Below are 17681 nucleotides of genomic sequence, written 5' to 3'. Positions count from 1 at the left end.
TTGGGAATTCAATCCGAGTCTCCCACATGAGTAGTAGGGACTCAGCTACGTGAGCCATCACCTGATGCCTCCCAGGGTGTACATTAGCAGGAAATTGGAATCAGGAGAAGAGCAAGGATTCAAGCTTAGGCACTCTAATAAGAGATGCGGACACCCCAAGTGATGTCTTAACCACTGCACCAAATGCCCGCCCCCAAATTGGTTATTAAAAATACTGTCTCCTAGTGATTGGTAGATAGTTCCTTCCTTGAGCCTCTTGAGCGCTTTCCCTCCCCGCTGCTGATCCGATCCCTTCCCGGGACTTCCCAAGACCTTCCTTCTTACTACCAAGCTACCAAAGGGTAGATTAACAGAGAACTCTGGGCTTCTGTCTTAGGGCTCAGGTTGGCCACTATGTTGGTTGACCATTGTCTGTGCCATACAGATTGGTAAATATCTTGACTGCCATCCTCATGACTTGAATGGAAAATGGCTTCAAAACTTACATTACGAAAGGCACCCATGCAGTTTTTTCTATGTGTACTTGCATCAGTGTCATTTTAACTAATGTATTTCATCATTTGGCTGATTTATTTTAAACCAATTTTACATCTGTCCTTAAATTTTACATTTTTAAACATTCACAATTTGTGTATAAAAGAAAAAAATTGTGTCTTTGGAAAGCATTTTTTATGTGATCATCTTTCATTAGGTTCTCTATCTTTTTGCCAGGAAAATAAATTTGGGTCACAAATCAAAATCATTAGATTGCCTTTAGGTTAGTACTGTATTCCAGCAAAACTGACCTAAGGAAAAAATTCCCTTTCCTTTACAGAGAAGAACTGATTTCATAGTAGAAACAAATTTGTTAGAATCCCCTACAGGGCTGTAATGGAAAACAACCTCAAAGCAAAGCAAACATTGTTGAATGCTTTCGTTTCTAGAAGGGATTTGGCATGATGTATAGTGTCTGGCCAAAGTGCCATGCAGTGGCTAATCCAAATAATGAGTAAATAACAGGGTTCCCAAACGAACATATGTTCATAGAACATTTGATGTCTTGAAGCAAACTAGAATTTACCAACCAATACTAAAATATATAGGATGCAAAGTATTACCTTGATTTTCACAGAACAGAGTTATATTGGCTGTATTTGTCAGCAGTTGAAGTGTATTTGCTGAAAGGAATTGCATTATGTAGTCCAAATTTAAAGAATACAGACTTAAAAGAATACGAGAAATGCAAAGGGAGCCAAGAGCATTATTTAAGAATTGTCTCCTGTTGCTAACCCCTTCAATGTATAAAGTAATAAAAATGTACCGCTCAGATTTAAGATCTGAAGCATGACTATAAAGCAACATGACTACTTGTTGTGTGTGACTTGTGGAATGAGGGTCATTACTTTAGAGTTAGAATCTCTGATTATTGCTGTGAAGCAGACATTTTACTAGATGTCAGGAAAGAGACCAAGTTCCTACTGCACTCCTGCCAGGCTTTAGATGGGGTAGAGACATCATGGGATGGGGAAAAGAGTACAGGTTTTGGAAATCAGACTCAGCTGGGGCCAAGTCCTAGCTTCTCCTCTTGACTAGCTATGTGAGCTTGACACGTTGTCTAACTTCTCTGAGCATTCATTTGCCCATCTGTAATGTGGGTATGATACAATCAGGGCTGACATTTAGCTGATACTCACCAGTGTGGGTGGAACAGTTGTTTACCAATTAGATCCGTTCTGATGGAACCAGTGTCCACTTGGATTGGTGGGTGCCCATGTTGTACTGGTTATTTATTTTTTTTCAGGAACTTGTATTTATTATCAAAGTCTTATTCGATGTCAACAAGATGCCACAACTACAAAAAAAAATTGCGCACATTGCAATCTCAATGCAAACAGTCAAATGGAACCCCAGTCATTAAAAAAGTAATTCAAATTACCCCAAAAAGCAACTGATTTTTTTAAACATCTCTATACATCCAGCCAACAAATTAAAATGGTTAACAAGAAAAAATACAAATTCAGAGGTCTGGTATCGATGTTTAAAAAAGGCAAGTGCTTAAGCATTTCTATCGATTCGAACATCAATCTCTTGGCCACTCAGCCTCATGCCATTCATCATCTGGCAGGCTCGCTCCGCCACCTCTGGCGACTCAAACTTAACCACACCGCACCCCTTGGACTTCCCGTTCTCCATCTTGATGTCGGCGTACAGCACGTGGCCACATTCGTTGAACTTGTCCTTTAGCATCTTCCATGTAAAATCCAATGGGAGATTTCTCACAAAGATCTGGCAGGCCTTCCTGGCCACCCCAGGAGCATGGCCTCCAGCTCCACCAAAGGAACCTGCGAAGCTTCCTCCAAAGTTGCCACGTTCCATCTCAATGGCATGGTCAAAACTGGCACCTCCACTGCCACCCATGGCCAGGCCCATGTGCTCGATGCCAGCGCCCAGGGCTGGGCCCATGGCGGGGCCCATGCGCTCCAGGCCGCTGGCCATGCGATCCATCATGGGGCCCATCCGCTCCAGGCTGGCCCCCATGCCTGCTGGCACCATGCGCTCCATGCTCAGGCCCATGCGCTCGATGGCAGGGCCCATGCGCTCCACGCCAGAGCCCATCCGCTCAATGGTCTGGCCCACACGGTCAATGGGCGCAGCCATGCGCTCCAGGCCGAAGCCCATGCCGGCGCCCATGTGCTCCACACCAGAGCCAATGCGCTCCATGGTCTGGCCCATGAGCTCGATGCTGGAGGCCATGTGGTCGAGGCCCAGTGGGCCCATGCGCTCGATGCCGGAGCCCATGCGTTCCACTGAGCCCATGCGGTCCGTGACCAGGCCCATGCGCTCAATCTCAGAGCCCACTCGATCCATGCCGTGGCCCAGGCCTGCGCCCGTGTGCTCCATGCCAGCACCCCCGATGCGGTCGATGCCGGGGCCCATCCTCTCAATCCCCAGAACACTGCCTCCGCCTCCACCTCCTCCCTGCTTTGCAATGATCTCTCTTCTCTTCAGTGCATTACTTAGGATTTCGTTTATCCTGCCCATGTTCATCCCAGATCCAAATCGCCCCATGTTTTCCATACCACCACCAAAGGGGCCCTCCATGGCTCCCATTTTATTTATTCCAAATCCTATGCCTTCCATTCCCATTCCTGCAGGCCCTATGTTTCCCATACCAATGCCTTTATTCAAATGATTGGCATCAATAGGCTGCCCTCCTGGTCCTAACCCCATGCCGATACCACCAAGTCCATGGGGCAGTTGTTGTGGACGCCCAGGAGGGAAAAAATCTCCCTTTAGTAAGGCCCTCTCATCCATTTTGACGTGCATCGGTCTGTCAAACAGCAGTTGACCGTTAAACATAGATATAGCTTGCACAGCTTCAATGGACTGCTCAAAAGTCACAGTGCCTATTCCTCGACTTTTCCCATCTTTATCCTCCAGAATGTCTGCTCGGACCACCACACCAGCCATACTAAGTACTTCCTTCAGTTTCTTCCAGCCAACTTTATAATCCAGATTTGCTACAAATACTGTGCTTCCAAGTCTTCCAGCCTGCAATGCATGGATAATCTCATTTGGGATGTTAGGATTATTTAGGATACTGGGTGGGATATTAATCATTCCTGGGCCACCTGGTCCCATACCCATCCCACCAGTCGTAGCCATCACCTTTTGCATTGCTCTCCTGGCATGTTCACCATCAGGATCTTTTACCTTCAGTGGCCGTCCACTCAAACTATGCTTGTTTAGAACTTCAGCAGCTTTTTTCATGCTCTCTTCCATCTTGAATTCAACAACGGCGCATCCCCTTGACTTTCCTTCAGCGTCCATTAAGAGCTCCACGTGTGTTACCTCACCAACTTTTTCTTTAACCAGGTCTTTAAGTGACTGCCATTTCACATCAAAAGGTATGTTTGTGATGAAGGCTCGGTATCTCTTTGTCGGATTGGCGTAAGGTTCAAAGCGATTGCCTCCTCTTTTTATGTTTTTCTCCTTCCTCTTCTCATTCTGAGTAGGTCGTTCTCCTTCACTCTTCAGGCCCGGAGTCCCATTGCCGCTCGGCACGCCGGACGTGCCGCTCTCATCCATTTTGGGCTCCGTCACCGCCACCTCGGCCGCCGCTTCGACCCCTGCCGCCATTTTCTCCGCGTCTAGGCTTTGTCTGTACTGGTTATTAAATATTTTGTCTATACCTCCTAATAAGACTAAAGTAGATAAGGTTATTGGGATCATAAAATGAGATAATATTTTTGAAGATCCTGGCATACAGCTGCCGCTGGGTAAATACTAGTTTTATTTCTTCCTTTTTTTCCTGCACAACTTTAAAAATGTTTTTCAAACTAAATAAAGGGAGAGGAAAATTTCTGGCACTCATTTTCACTGAAATGCTGAGCAGCTAAGGACACTGCATATCTTGTATTTGTTCAGCATCCATCAATTAAACGATGACCACTGCACGATCCCCACCCCTGATGAAGTCACAGTCTAGGAGGAGCAGTAGACTCTGATTTCAGTCCAGACAACTGTAACAGGAAATGAGAACTTATAAAGTACTTTGTAAAAATTTAGGAGGGACTTCTAAGCAGGTACAGTATGGCTGGCTGGCTGGCTGCTGAGTTAGGGTGGATTTCACCTCCCATTTGCTCTCTCATCTGGGTGTCCTTGTGCAGTGCACAATTACACATGGTAGCCCTGCGAACTCTTATAACAGAGATATACCCAAGTGCTGTAGGCACTGTACCAAATATAGATAAAGGAAAAGGCATTATTGTGTGCAAAGACAGAGAGATCTGAAAGACCTGAGTGATTATGGGAATAGTGGATGTTCCTAGCAGAAAGTATATTTGGATTCTTTGTTTTCAATAAAGGAAGAACAGTGTAAGTTATATTTACAACCTCTTTAAGTGGACAGCTTACCGTCATTACAATTAAATATTAAACTACTTCATGTGCAAGTTGATGTTTCTTCATTTTCTTGGGTTACTTAGCATACTTCCCGTTTTAAAATTTTCATTTGTATTAAGAAATTGCTTTTGGTTGATGACTACACACTTCCTCTAAGGTTAATTAGTTGAGGTCATCTAGTGCTTTTCCAATAAGCCTTGAGTCTAGACAAAGATCAGTGATCAAAAGAAGCTTGATGACTCAGTGAGATTTTTTTTAAAATGTGGAGACTTTTATCACGAGTTATGGATGTATTTGTTTCACAGAACATTAAATCTGAGAGTTTGAGAGTCTGGAGATCTTTGGAAACCTTTAACTCCAATCCCTTCATTTCAAAATGACTTTGTTCTTTAAAAAATGATGCATGATCGTTACAAAAAATTCTAGCGACTCCAAGTAAAGATATGAGAGCTAAAAACATCCCAAATCCCATTACAACTGCTATTAACATGAGATTAACAGCTTTCTAGATATCTCATTGGATACATAGGTGACAGATGAAAGGATCTGATTTTTGATAAAATTTGGATCATATTTTACATATTTTAGTTGAGATTATTCAATTTACTTTTTACTGGAAATTAACAATAAAGTGAAAATGAGGCAAAGTGGAAGGAACTGTACACTTTAGAAGAAATAACTACTCCCCAATAAGGGGCAGCAGTTTCTCACAAATCCCTCTAAACGTCAGGGGAAAAAATGATGAAAACAAAAACAAGAGGTTGATGTTATTGATTTTTTCCCTTCTTTTTCAATTTTAAGTAATGTTGATTGACTCCCTGCTGTGAAAGATGAGGAAATCAGATATATTTCCCCCTCTAATGTTCCAATGTTTTTTATATTATAATATATTACATTGTCAAGGTCTATAACATTTACTTCATATCTAGGAATCAGTGAAAGATTGTGTTTCCTGGTTTTTTCTTTCTTTTTTTCAAAACAAGGAATACTTCATGAATTTTCATGTCATCCTTGTGCACGGGTTACAATAACCTATTCTGTATCGTTCCAGTGTTAGCATATGTGCTGCCAAAGTGAGCACTGACTGCCAGTTAATAGAGACCTGATTATAGTGACTAAAACACAAAAGGATTTAATCTCACGCCTAAAGGAAGACTGGAGATAACAGTCAATTATGGTTAGGGCTCCATGAACTTATTAGGGATCCTACTTTCTCTAGCTTCCTGGTTTGCCAAGCTTAGTATATGACTTTATTTTCAAGGTCATAAAGAATCTGTAAACAGGAGGCGAGGGGAGGTAAAGACTGCCAGACACTACAACTGCTATTTGTATTTCACTGTCCCCAGCCCTTCATCCCATCTGCACTGGAGACTGAGGAATGTAGTTTTTATGCTGAGCACAATGTTTAAGGTAACCTCAGATTACATAGTTGTTTGGTTTTAATTTTATAGTTGCATGATTTAATGTCTAGAACACCTTTGTTTTATCAAATAATCTGCATTTAAAGCACTTATTTTGCTTGACTCTTGCCTGTATATCTTTTGGCCTTAAGCAGGTCCTTCCAGAAGGTTCCATGAGCACTGTGTTAACTAAATTATTGCTTGCGTGGTGGCTTTCCTAATTCCTAGGCATTACCTGCCTTTTACACCTCCATAGGTTGCTCCAGTTTTTTAAAGGTAGTGTAACATCTCTCAATTCCTCTTGTCTTCTGTGAATATTTCACTCTTGGAGCCCTTGATCACCTTGCTCCAAACTGGCCTGATTGCTCTGTAACCCTAATGGACAGAATGTCATCCTGGGATTTCTCTTGCAATACTTGGGTGAAGCTGATCTTCTTGGGTCTCTTTCTTTTTTTGTTTTCTTGCTAGAATATATTTTCAAGTAAATTTTTTAAAGATCCATTTATTTATTTGAAAGTCAGAGTTACACAGAGAGAGGAGAGGCAGAGAGAGAGAGAGAGAGAGAGGTCTTCAGTCTGCTGGTCCACTCCCTAATTGGCCGCAACTGCCGGAACTGCACCAATTTGAAGCCAGGATCCTGGAGCTTCCCCCGGGTCTCTCACGTGGGTGCAGGGACCCAAGGACTTGGGCCATCATCCACTGCCCTCCCAGGCCATAGCAGAGAGCTGGATCGGAAGTGGAGCAGCCGAGTCTTGAACTGGTGCCCATATAGGATGCCGGTGCTTCAGGCCAGGGCGTTAACCCACTGTGCCACAGTGCCAGCTCCCTTCAAGTAATTTTATAAGAAAAATGTATAAGACATAAAATTTCTAGGCTTTAAATGTCTCAAAATATTCAGATTGTATTCTCTCACCTGATTGAGAAGTTTATAGTTGCAGAAGTCTCATTTGAAAGTACCTTTCTTAGAAGGGGCCGTCATAGAAGGATGTACTTTCCTCTGAAGGGAGGCGAGAACTTCCACTTTGCATAAGACCCTGTCTAAAAACCGACGGAGTTTGTGAACTCAAAAGGCTTCCATAGCCTTGGCAGCTCATGTCAAGAGCCTTGGGTGATCACTGACGTCATAAATGAGAGTGTCAGTTGTTAAATCAATAAGAGTCACTGTGTATTTGCTCCCCATGCTGGACCTCTGTCCTTAATGAGTTATACTATGAGAATTAATGGTAAAACTTGTCTTCAGACAGTACTTTATACTTTGTGTGTCTGTGTGGGTGCAAATAGTTGAAATCTCTCCTTAGTAAAGAGTTGGTCTTCTGTATATAAAGTCAATTAAAAACAAATCTTAATGGAAAATAGAACAGGAGAGGGAGTGGGAGGTGGAATGAGAATGTGGGTGGGAGGGTGAGTATGGGGGGAAGAAACACTGTATCTCTAAAAGCTGTGTATATGAAAATTTTTATTTATTAAATAAACACCTTCAACAACAACAACAAAAGAATTCTTCTGCCGCAAAATGCACCTTACTTGTGCAGATCTTTGCTTAAAAAAAAGAAAGTACCTTTATTCAGAATGGGAAGGGATGGCTCAATTGTCTTCTATCCTCCAGTGTTGCTGATAGAAATATGATACCCGTGTGATTCTTATACCTTTGTAGGTCAATGGTTTTGTTCTTCTAGGAAGATTTTAGTGACATCTCTTTGTTTTTGGTATTCTGGAATTCACACTGAGGTGGCTGTTGTGGAATGTTCTTGATTTAGTGCACTGGAGGATGAGTGGGCCCCTTTGATATATATATAGAAACCCTTTTTTCATGAAGATCTACGTAGTTTTTTTGTCTGTTCTACTTAATATGACTGGTTTAATTCTGTAATTAATACACAGTTATTCTTAAGTGTTGAAATTTAACTGAAATGTGATCCCTGTTAAACATAAGAGTAGGAATAAGAGAGGGAAGATATGTACAATTTGGGACATGCTCAAGCCCCAAATGGTAGAGTTAGAAACATACCAGGGGACTCCAATTTAATCCCATCAAGGTGGCATGTACCAATGCCATCTCACCAGTCCAAGTGATCAATTTCAGTTCACAATTGATCATAATGAAAGGACTAAGAGTCAAAGGAAGCACATAAACAAGTCTAGTACCTGCTAATACTAACTGATAGAATAAATAAAGGGGAGAGTGATCCAACATGGGAAGCGAGATACTCAGCAGACTCATAGAATGGTGGATGTCCTAAACAGCACTCTGGCCTCAGAATCAGCCCTAAAGGCATTCCAATCTGGCTGAAAAGCCCATGAGAGTATTTCAGGCATGGAAAGCCAAGACACTCTGGCAAAAAAACAAAAACAAAAACAAAAACAAAAACAAAAACAAAAACTAAATGAAAGATCTCTGTGAGTGAGATCCCAGTGGAAAGAACAGGTCTTCAAAGAAGGAGGTACCTTTCTCTGAATGGAGGAGAGAACCTCCACTTTGACTATGACCTTGTCTAAACAAGATAAGAGTCGGTGAACTCAAGAGGCTTCCATAGCCTTGGAAACTCATGACTGGTGCATAGGGAGATTACTGATGCCATAAACAGGAGTGTCAATTTGTAAAGTCAACAACAGGAGTCACTGTGCACTTACTCCTCATGTAGGATCTCTGTCCTTAATGTGCTGTACATTGAGACTTAATGCTATAATGAGTACTCAAACAGTGTATTTCGCTTTGTATTTCTATGGGGGTGCAAACTGTTGAAATCTTTTCTTAATATATACTAAACTGATCTTCTGTAAAAAAAAAAAAAAGAAGAAATTATCAATTCCCAACTTGACTCTCACTGGGATTAAACATGACAATAGGTCTGATCTGATTTCATCATTTAAAAAATCATCTATTATTTTTCACTTTATGTTTGTGTGGGAGCAAACTGTTGAAATCTTTACTTAATGTATGCTAAACTGATCTTCTGTATATAAAGAGAATCGAAAATGAATCCTCATGTGAATGGAAGGGGAGAGGGAGTGGGAAAGGGGAGGGATGCGGGTGGGAGAGACAATATGGGGGGGAAGCCATTGTAATCAATATTCTGTACTTTGGAAATTTATATTCATTAAATAAAAGTTAAAAAAAAAGAAATTCTCTTATATTATTTATTCTGGTATTTTCTTCCCCTCTACCTTCTCTATTTTCTTTTCTGAAGCTGATTTCATTAGATTTGGGATTTTCTGATTGATCCTCCAAGTCTCTTATCTTTATGCTTAGATTACCATCTCTTTGTGTCTTCATTCTATTTTCTTGGAAATTTCTTCAAATTCATACTTAACATTGTCGTTAAATTTTGCTTTAGCAATCACCTTTTAAATTTACACAAGTTCTTTCTTAGTCTCTGGATGATTTGTCATTAGCATTTTGTCCATGTTAACTCTTTCTGAAGACCGTATTTAAAATTGTTTGCTCTTAGTGTTTTTTTCTTCCCTGAATTATTGCTGTTTCTCTTGGGGCCATTTTCCCATTTATTATTGATCTATTTTTTCCACTGCAAAATTTCTTCAAATGCCTGGTGATCCCTGGGTGTCTTCATATACAAGAATAATGCAATAAAATATGAACAACTGTTTGGTAGCACTGTGTTTGGGTAAAGATTTTCAACTGGTGTGTTTTACTTCCAGGTGATCTCGTAAGATGCTCCCAAAGATCAAAAGACAGAAAGGCCTTTCTTCTAGGACTGTTTAATTTCTCCAGAGAAGAAGCCTTTTCCTTCCTTGGGATCGAAGTCTCGGGACTGATAGTTCTGTGTACGGGGAACTGGAGTTTGGGGAAGATCAACAGCTCTGTGTACAGACTTGTAATTCACCTATGCTGAGTTCCACCTCTTGCCCCTACTTTTTGTTGTCCCTGGTGCTTCTGAAGTCTGAGCTTCCTGAGCAACAGAAAATTGTACTTTGCAGTCCCCGTGCAGGGACTTATGACTAGTTCTAGTCAATAAAACTTTGTGAGCAGAATGATGTGGGTCACCTCCTGGCTGAGGCAGTGAGGTCTCTGAATCCTCCCCTCCCCTCCCCTTCTCTACTTCTCCCTCCTTATCCTTCTCTCCTACTCTCTCTACCTCTCCCTCACCCGCCCCTTTGGATCATAAACATGGAGGTTGGCTGAGAGATAATGTAGCCACATGGTCATAGTAGCCTTAATTCCTGAGTCACCTCATGGAGAACTTGGAGAGTTGGCTGATTTACAATTGACTTTTCATGAATGAGAAACTTTTATTAATTAAGACATTGAGATTTGGAGATGATCTGTTACTATAGTGGAAGTGCAGCTTGTTCTGACTAATATAGCATCCTCGCACATCCTTGTTCACATATCCTTTTTTTTTTTCTTTTTGTCATTAACATTTTTATAGAAACAGTTTTATACTTCATATGATATTGTGTTTTTGCTTTTACTTAATATATGATGCTATTTTCTAGCTCAAAAGTATTTGTTAATACTATCATTGCATTCTTGCTTAAAATTTATCTAACTAATCCTTATTCATGGACATTTATGTCATTTTTTTTATTTTTTTTTATTTTTTATTTTTTTATTTTTTTTTAATTTTTTTTAATTTATTTAATGAATATAAGTTTCCAAAGTACGAATAATGGATTACAATGGCTTCCCCCCCATACCGTCCCTCCCACCCACAACCCTCCCCTTTCCCACTCCCTCTCCCCTTCCATTCACATCAAGATTCATTTACGATTATCTTAATATACAGAAGATCAGCTTAGTATACATTAAGTAAGGATTTCAACAGTTTGCTCCCACACAGAAACATAAAGTGAAAAATAATAGATGATTTTTCTTAAATGATGATGAAATCAGATCAGACCTATTGTCATGTTTAATCCCAGTGAGAGTCAAGTTGGGAGTTGATAGTTTCTTTTCTTTCTTTCTTTTTTTTTTTTTTTTTTTACAGAGGATCAGTTTAGTATGCATTAAGTAAAGATTTCAACAGTTTGCACCCCCATAGAAACACAAAGTGAAATATACTGTTTGAGTACTCGTTATAGCATTCAATTTCAATGCACAGCACATTAAGGACAGAGATCCTACATGAGGAGTAAGTGCACAGTGACTCCTGTTGTTGACTTTACCAATTAACACTCCTGTCTATGGCATCAGTAATCTCCCTCTGCTCCAGTCATGAGTTTCCAAGGCTATGGAAGCCCTCTGAGTTCTCCGATTCTTATCTTATTTAGACAAGGTCATAGTCAAAGTGGAGGTTCTCTCCTCCCTTCAGAGAAAGGTACCTCCTTCTTTGAAGACCTGTTCTTTCCACTGAGATCTCACTCACAGAGATCTTTTGCCAGAGTGTCTTGGCTTTCCATGCCTGAAATACTCTCATGGGCTTTTCAGCCAGATCCAAATGCCTTTAGGGCTTATTCTGAGGCCAGAGTGCTATTTAGGACATCTGCCATTCTATGAGTCTGCTGAGTATCTCACTTCCCATGTTGGATCACTCTCCCCTTTATTTATTCTATCGGTTAGTGTTAGCAGGTACTAGACTTGCTTATGTGCTCCCTTTGACTCTTAGTCCTTTCATTATGATCAATTGTGAACTGAAATTGATCACTTGGACTAGCTTGTTCACATATCCTATATTAGCTAGTTGGATGTCCTCTTCTGGGAACTGTTTATGCATTCCATGTCCATTTTTTTCATTTGGGCCATTTAATTTTTTTTCTTATTGATTTGTAGGAGTTTGAAACCACTGTATGTTAATCCATTATTGATTTATAAGCATTGAAAATATTTTCTTCCTGTCTCTAGCATATCTTTTAAGTTTCTAAAATGATATTTTGTCATATAGAAGTTTTATTAATATGGTCAAATTTGTTAATATTTTCCATTGCTTTTTTTTTGCTTATTATTGTGCCCTGTTTAAAAATTCTGTTTCTATTTTTATGTCATGAAGATATTTTCCTACTTCAAAGTTTTTTTCAAAAGATTTTATTTATTTATTTATTTGAGGGGTAGAATTACAGACAGAGAGAGAGGGACAGAGAGAAAGGTCTTCCTTCCGTTGGTTCACTCCCCAAATGGCCGCAACCGCCAGGGCTGCGTTGATCTGAAGCCAGGAGCCAGGAACTTCTTCTGGGTCTCCCATGTTGGGGCAGGGTCCCAAGCACTTGTGCCATCTTCCACTGCTTTCCCAGGCCATAGCAGAGAGCTGGATCAGAAGAGCAGCTGGGGCTAGAACCAGAGCCCATGTGGAATGATAGCACCGCAGGCAGAGGCTTACCGTCCTAAGCCACAGCACCAGCTCTACTACTTTTAAGTTTTCAAAACTTTGGCTTTTCACATTAGGTCTTAAATCCATGTAGAATTTATGTGGTTTTTTTTTTTTGTGCTATGAGAGAGGGATTAAATTTATTTCCCCCTACCATTGGTGATAATGAATTGTTCTAGCACCATTTACTGCATAGTCCATTTTCACCTACTAATTTATAATGTAAATTCTGTTATATACCAAGTTACCATATGAATATGGATATACTTCTGGGTGCTAAAATCTGAAGCATCAATCTATTTCAGGAGTCAGTGAACTATCTCCCCCATTCCAATTCTGGCCCACAACCACCACTCAAGCAGACTAGCAACGTAAGTGGTAGATACCTAGCTCACGCCTCCCCCTCTGGCCCTGTTCCCCTCAGTGTTTCAGTGCCTGCCTCCTCTATTGACAGCTGCTCCTTGCTGCTGCCCAGGGCTCACAGGTTCCACCGACTTGTTGCAGGATGTGCAGTTGGCACCTGCCAGTATCAGACAGTGAAATCTTAATCCAGCGGAATCCCATTCTGGGGATTGGTGACTTAAAACAATTACTTTGTCTTTGGCCACTTGCCCAGATGAAGACAGCTGAGCTTTGTGGGAGGGGCGCAGGATGTGCTGGGGTCTGGATGAAACTGTGATGCTTGCCGCCTCATCTGCCCTTCTCCAGTTCTGTCAGGCTCTTCCTCCTTAGGTAGAGTAACCAGCCAACCACGCCAGTTTTCTGGAGGTGGACAGGGATACTTAGGACCTTGGACATTCAGGGCTAAAATAAGGGCAGTGGCAGGCAAATACATCTAGACGGTTGGTTAAAAGGTAAGTCACCTTACCCTTTGGACAGTAGCTCTTCTTTGGGAGAATGCAACAAAGAGCACAAAGCCTGTTCATTGCTTGGGATTGATCTCTTACTCAAGGGAAAGGAGGTGTGATGAGGCAAGAGATTCTCTCTTGTTTACATACGATTCACATAGCTCCCTCAGTTTTGCTCCTTGGCATGCAAAGCCCAAGGTACTTACTGTCTAGCCCTGTGCAGAAAAAATTGCAGACTTCTGACTTATTTTGTTATTGCTATTCTGATATCATATTGTTTCAAACGTTATATATAGTTTTATAAAACACTGATATCTAGTAGGCAGATCACACCTTCTTCTTCCTTAAAAGTTTCTTGACTGTTCTTGGCATGTTACTCTTCCATATCAAGTGCTTTTAGATTTAGCTTGTTAAGTTCAATGAATAAAATGTTGTTTGGATTTTGGTTGGAATAGAATTGAATAGTGATTTTCTCCATTATGATTCTATACACACTTGGTTAATTTTACTCCTAAATATCTTAAAGGTCTTGTTGCTACTGTGAATGATATTTAATAGCTATATTATACATTTTCTAATTGATTGGATTTTGTATATTGATTTGATATCCAGGAACATTGCCAATAGTTTGTGGCAGAAATGACAATTTCCTTCCTTCTTTGCATTGTTCTCTCCCATTTCTTTTCTTTATTTTTCTGACGAGTACTTTCAGCCTATATTGAATGTAAATAGTCATGAAGATCCTTGATTTGTTCTGGTTCTAAAGGGTATGATTCTAATATTTCATCTTTAAGTATGCTGTTTCTTGCTGGGGTTGAGGAAGCTACCTTTTTTCAAGTCAAGGAAGTTCTTTTGCATTCTGAGCTGGCTGGGGTGTTTTTTGTTTGTTTGTTTTTTTGATTACATGAACATGTATTGAATTTTATCAACTGATGTTTATGTACCTCATGAGATTTGACGTATTTTCTTCTTTGAATGTGTAATTTTATGAATTACAAGGATTTTCTAATATTAAGCTAAACTTGTATCCCTGGAACAAATACAACTTGGTCATAATATTTTAAAAATTATGATATATTGCTAAGTTTAGTTTGATGATATTTGAAGAAGACATAAGGAGAGAGAGAGAGAGAGAGAGAGAGAGAGAGATCTTCTATCCTCTGGTTCACTCGACAAATGGCCACAGTGGCCAAGGCTGGGCCAAGCTGAAGCCAAGTGCTTGGGCCATGTGGGAGCAGGGGTCCAAGCACTTGGGCCATCTTCTGCTGTTTTCTCAGACATATTAGCAGGGAACTGGATCTGAAGTGGAGCAGCCAGGTCTTGAACCAGGGTCCATATGAGGTGTTAGCACTGCAGACAGCTGCTTAACCTGTTATGCCACAACGCTGGCCTCTATTTTAGTGATTTTAAGTCAGATTGTTCCATTTTATTCTTATTTTTGAACTCTTCTAGTTTTAGTATCAAGGTATACTACACTCACAAAATAAACTGGAGAAATCTCTTTTGGGGAACATTTTGTATAAAATCTGGATTACATAATTTTGAAAAGTTAGCTAAATTGCTTCCAAAACCATATGGACCTTTGACAACTAAATTTAATCCACCTTCATGTATTGTGATTACTGATACTCTTGGAATTTTTTTAAATAACAGATTTATTGATAAATAATTCAAGTGCTATAAAATTATTGCAAAGCAAGTTTCTATTTATTTGAGAAGCAAAGAGACAGAGAGCTCTCATATGCTGGGTTACTCCCCGAATGCCACAATGACAAAAGCTTGGCTAGGGTCAAAGCTAGGAGCCAGTAACTCATTCCAGATCTTACATGTAGGTGGCTAAACTCCAATTACTTGAGCCATTACCACTGCCACTTATGATCTGCATTAAAAGGAAGCTAGTGGGAAGTAGATGTCTTAACAGCTAGGCTAAAATACTTACCCTAAAATTCCCGTTAGAATTCAGTGATTTTTGTCATGTCCACTGAGTTGTACAATCTTTATCATGATCTAATTTTAGAAATTTTCATCATCCCGTAAAGAACCTCCATACAAGTTAACAGTGCCTTTGAATTCCTTCCTTCCCCCATCCATTGGCAAACACTTCCCGAATTTCTGTCCCTATGAATTTGCCTATTCTGGACATTTGGTATAAATGGAATCATACAATATGTCATCTTTTATATTTTACTTCTTTTATTTTAGACTGATATTTTCAAGGTTCATAGATGTTGTAGCATGGATCAGTATTTCATGCATTTTTATGGCTGAATGGTATTCTATTATATATATATTTCCCAGATTTTACTAATATATTCACCTGTTGATAGACATTTGGATTGTTTAAATTTTTGGCTATGATGAATAATACTGCTACAGACATTCATGTGTAAGCTTTTGTGTGGACATGTTTTCAATTCTCTTGGGAATTGCTGGACCATGTGGTAACTATGTTTTACCTTTGGATAAACTGTTGATGATGATTCTTATTTTTTTTTAACTTTTATTTAATGAATATAAATTTCCAAAGTACAGAATATTGATTACAATGGCTTCCCCCCCATAACGACCCTCCAACCCACAACCCTCCCCTTATCCACTCCCTCTCCCCTTCCATTCACATCAAGATTCATTTTCGATTCTCTTTATATACAGAAGATCAGTTTAGCATACATTAAGTAAAGATTTCAACAGTTTGCTCCCACACAGAAACATAAAGTGAAAAATACTGTTTGAGTACTAGTTATAGCATTAAATCTCAATGTACAGCACATTAAGCACAGAGATCCTACATGAGGAGTAAGTGCACAGTGACTCCTGTTGTTTACTTAACAAATTGACCCTCTTGTTTATGGCATCAGTAACCACCCTAGGCTCTTGTCATGAGCTGCCAAGGCTATGGAAACCCCCTGAGTTCACCGACTCTGATCATATTTAGACAAGGCCATGGTCAAAGTGGAAGTTCTCTCCTCCCTTCAGAGAAAGGTACCTCCTTCTTTGATGACCCATTCTTTCCACTGGGATCTCACTCGTGGAGATCTTTCATTTAGGTTTTTTTTTTTCCCCCAGAGTGTCTTCGCTTTCCATGCCTGAAATACTCTCAAGGGCATTTCAGCCAGATCCGCATGCCTTAAGGGCTGATTATGAGGCCAGAGTGCTGTTCAGGACATCTGCCATTCTATGGGTCTGCTGTGTATCTCACTTCCCATGTTGGACCATTCTTTCCCTTTTTGATTCTATCAGCTAGTATTTGCAGACACTATTCTTGTTTATGTGATCCCTTTGGTTCTTAGTCCTATCATTACGATCAATTGTGAACAGAAATTGATCACTGGGACTAGTGAGATGGCATTGGTACATGCCACCTCGATGGGATTGAATTGGAATCCCCTGGTATGTTTCTAACTCTACTGTTTGAAGTAAGTCAGCTTGAGCATGTCCCGAATTGCACATCTCTTCCCTCTCTTATTCCCACTCTTACATTTAACAGTGATCACTTTTCAGTTAAGTTTCAGCACTTAAGAAGAATTGTATATTGATTACAGTATTCAACCAAAAGTATTAAGTAGAACTAACAAAAAAATACTAAGAGGGATAACATATTAAGCTGCTCATCAACAGTCAGGGTGAGGGCTGATCAAGTCACTGTTTCTCATAGTGTTCATTTCACTTTAACAGGTTTCCTTTTTGGTGCTCAGTTAGTTGTCACCTATCAAGGAGAACAAGTGGTATTTGTCCCTTTGGGATTGGTTTATTTCACTCAACATAATGTTTTCCAAATTCCTAACAGGGATCACTTTTCAGTTAAAATTTAAACACCTAAGAATAATTGTGTGTTAATTACAGAGTCCAACCAATGGTACTAGAACAAAAACAAAAACGAAATACTAAAATGGATAAAGTATTACATTGTACATCAACCGTCAGGACAAGAGCTGATCAAGTCACTGTTTCTCATAGTGTCCATTTCACTTCAACAGGTTTCCCCTTTGGTGCTCAGTTAGTTGTCGCTGATCAGGGAGAACATATGATATTTGTCCCTTTGGGACTGGCTTAATTCACTCAGCATGATGTTTTCCAAATTCCTCCATCTTGTTGCAAATGACTGGGTTTCGTTGTTTTTGATTCTTATTAAGTTTTCTTTAATTTTTTCCACCTTCTACTTGTTTAGAAATCATACATTTTACTTCTTCTCTACTAGTTTATTTAAAAAAATAAATCAATATGTGATCCTTTAAATGTTTATAGATAAATGTGACTGAACCATGTCTAACATAAATCACCGTATTTGT

General features: G+C 39.9%; 1 non-coding gene and 1 pseudogene across 3 annotated transcripts; both read right to left on the bottom strand.

The window, feature by feature from the left end:
* Window positions 1-1771: 1771 nt before the first annotated feature.
* LOC100345199 (heterogeneous nuclear ribonucleoprotein M pseudogene) lies at window positions 1772-5298 on the bottom strand (annotated as a pseudogene). Of its 2 annotated transcripts, XR_016228498.1 has the most exons (2): window positions 3841-4132; window positions 1772-3787 (listed from the first exon to the last, which is right to left on the bottom strand). The product of XR_016228498.1 is annotated as a heterogeneous nuclear ribonucleoprotein M pseudogene, transcript variant X2 (transcript). The 2 variants fall into 2 exon arrangements; XR_016228497.1 differs by having other exon boundaries at window positions 1772-5298.
* A 560-nt stretch (window positions 5299-5858) lies between these two features.
* On the bottom strand, window positions 5859-5965 carry LOC127485018 (U6 spliceosomal RNA). Its single transcript, XR_007912225.2, has one exon. It is a non-coding gene; the product is annotated as a U6 spliceosomal RNA (small nuclear RNA).
* Window positions 5966-17681: the final 11716 nt, after the last annotated feature.

This window comes from Oryctolagus cuniculus, chromosome X, assembly GCF_051225735.1.
Source record: "Oryctolagus cuniculus isolate XC-2025 breed Fujian yellow rabbit chromosome X, ASM5122573v1, whole genome shotgun sequence".
In the NCBI taxonomy this organism is placed as follows: Eukaryota; Metazoa; Chordata; class Mammalia; order Lagomorpha; family Leporidae; genus Oryctolagus; species Oryctolagus cuniculus.
The sequence above is the reverse complement of the archived record's forward strand: the minus strand, read 5'-3'. Positions and strand labels throughout refer to the sequence as shown.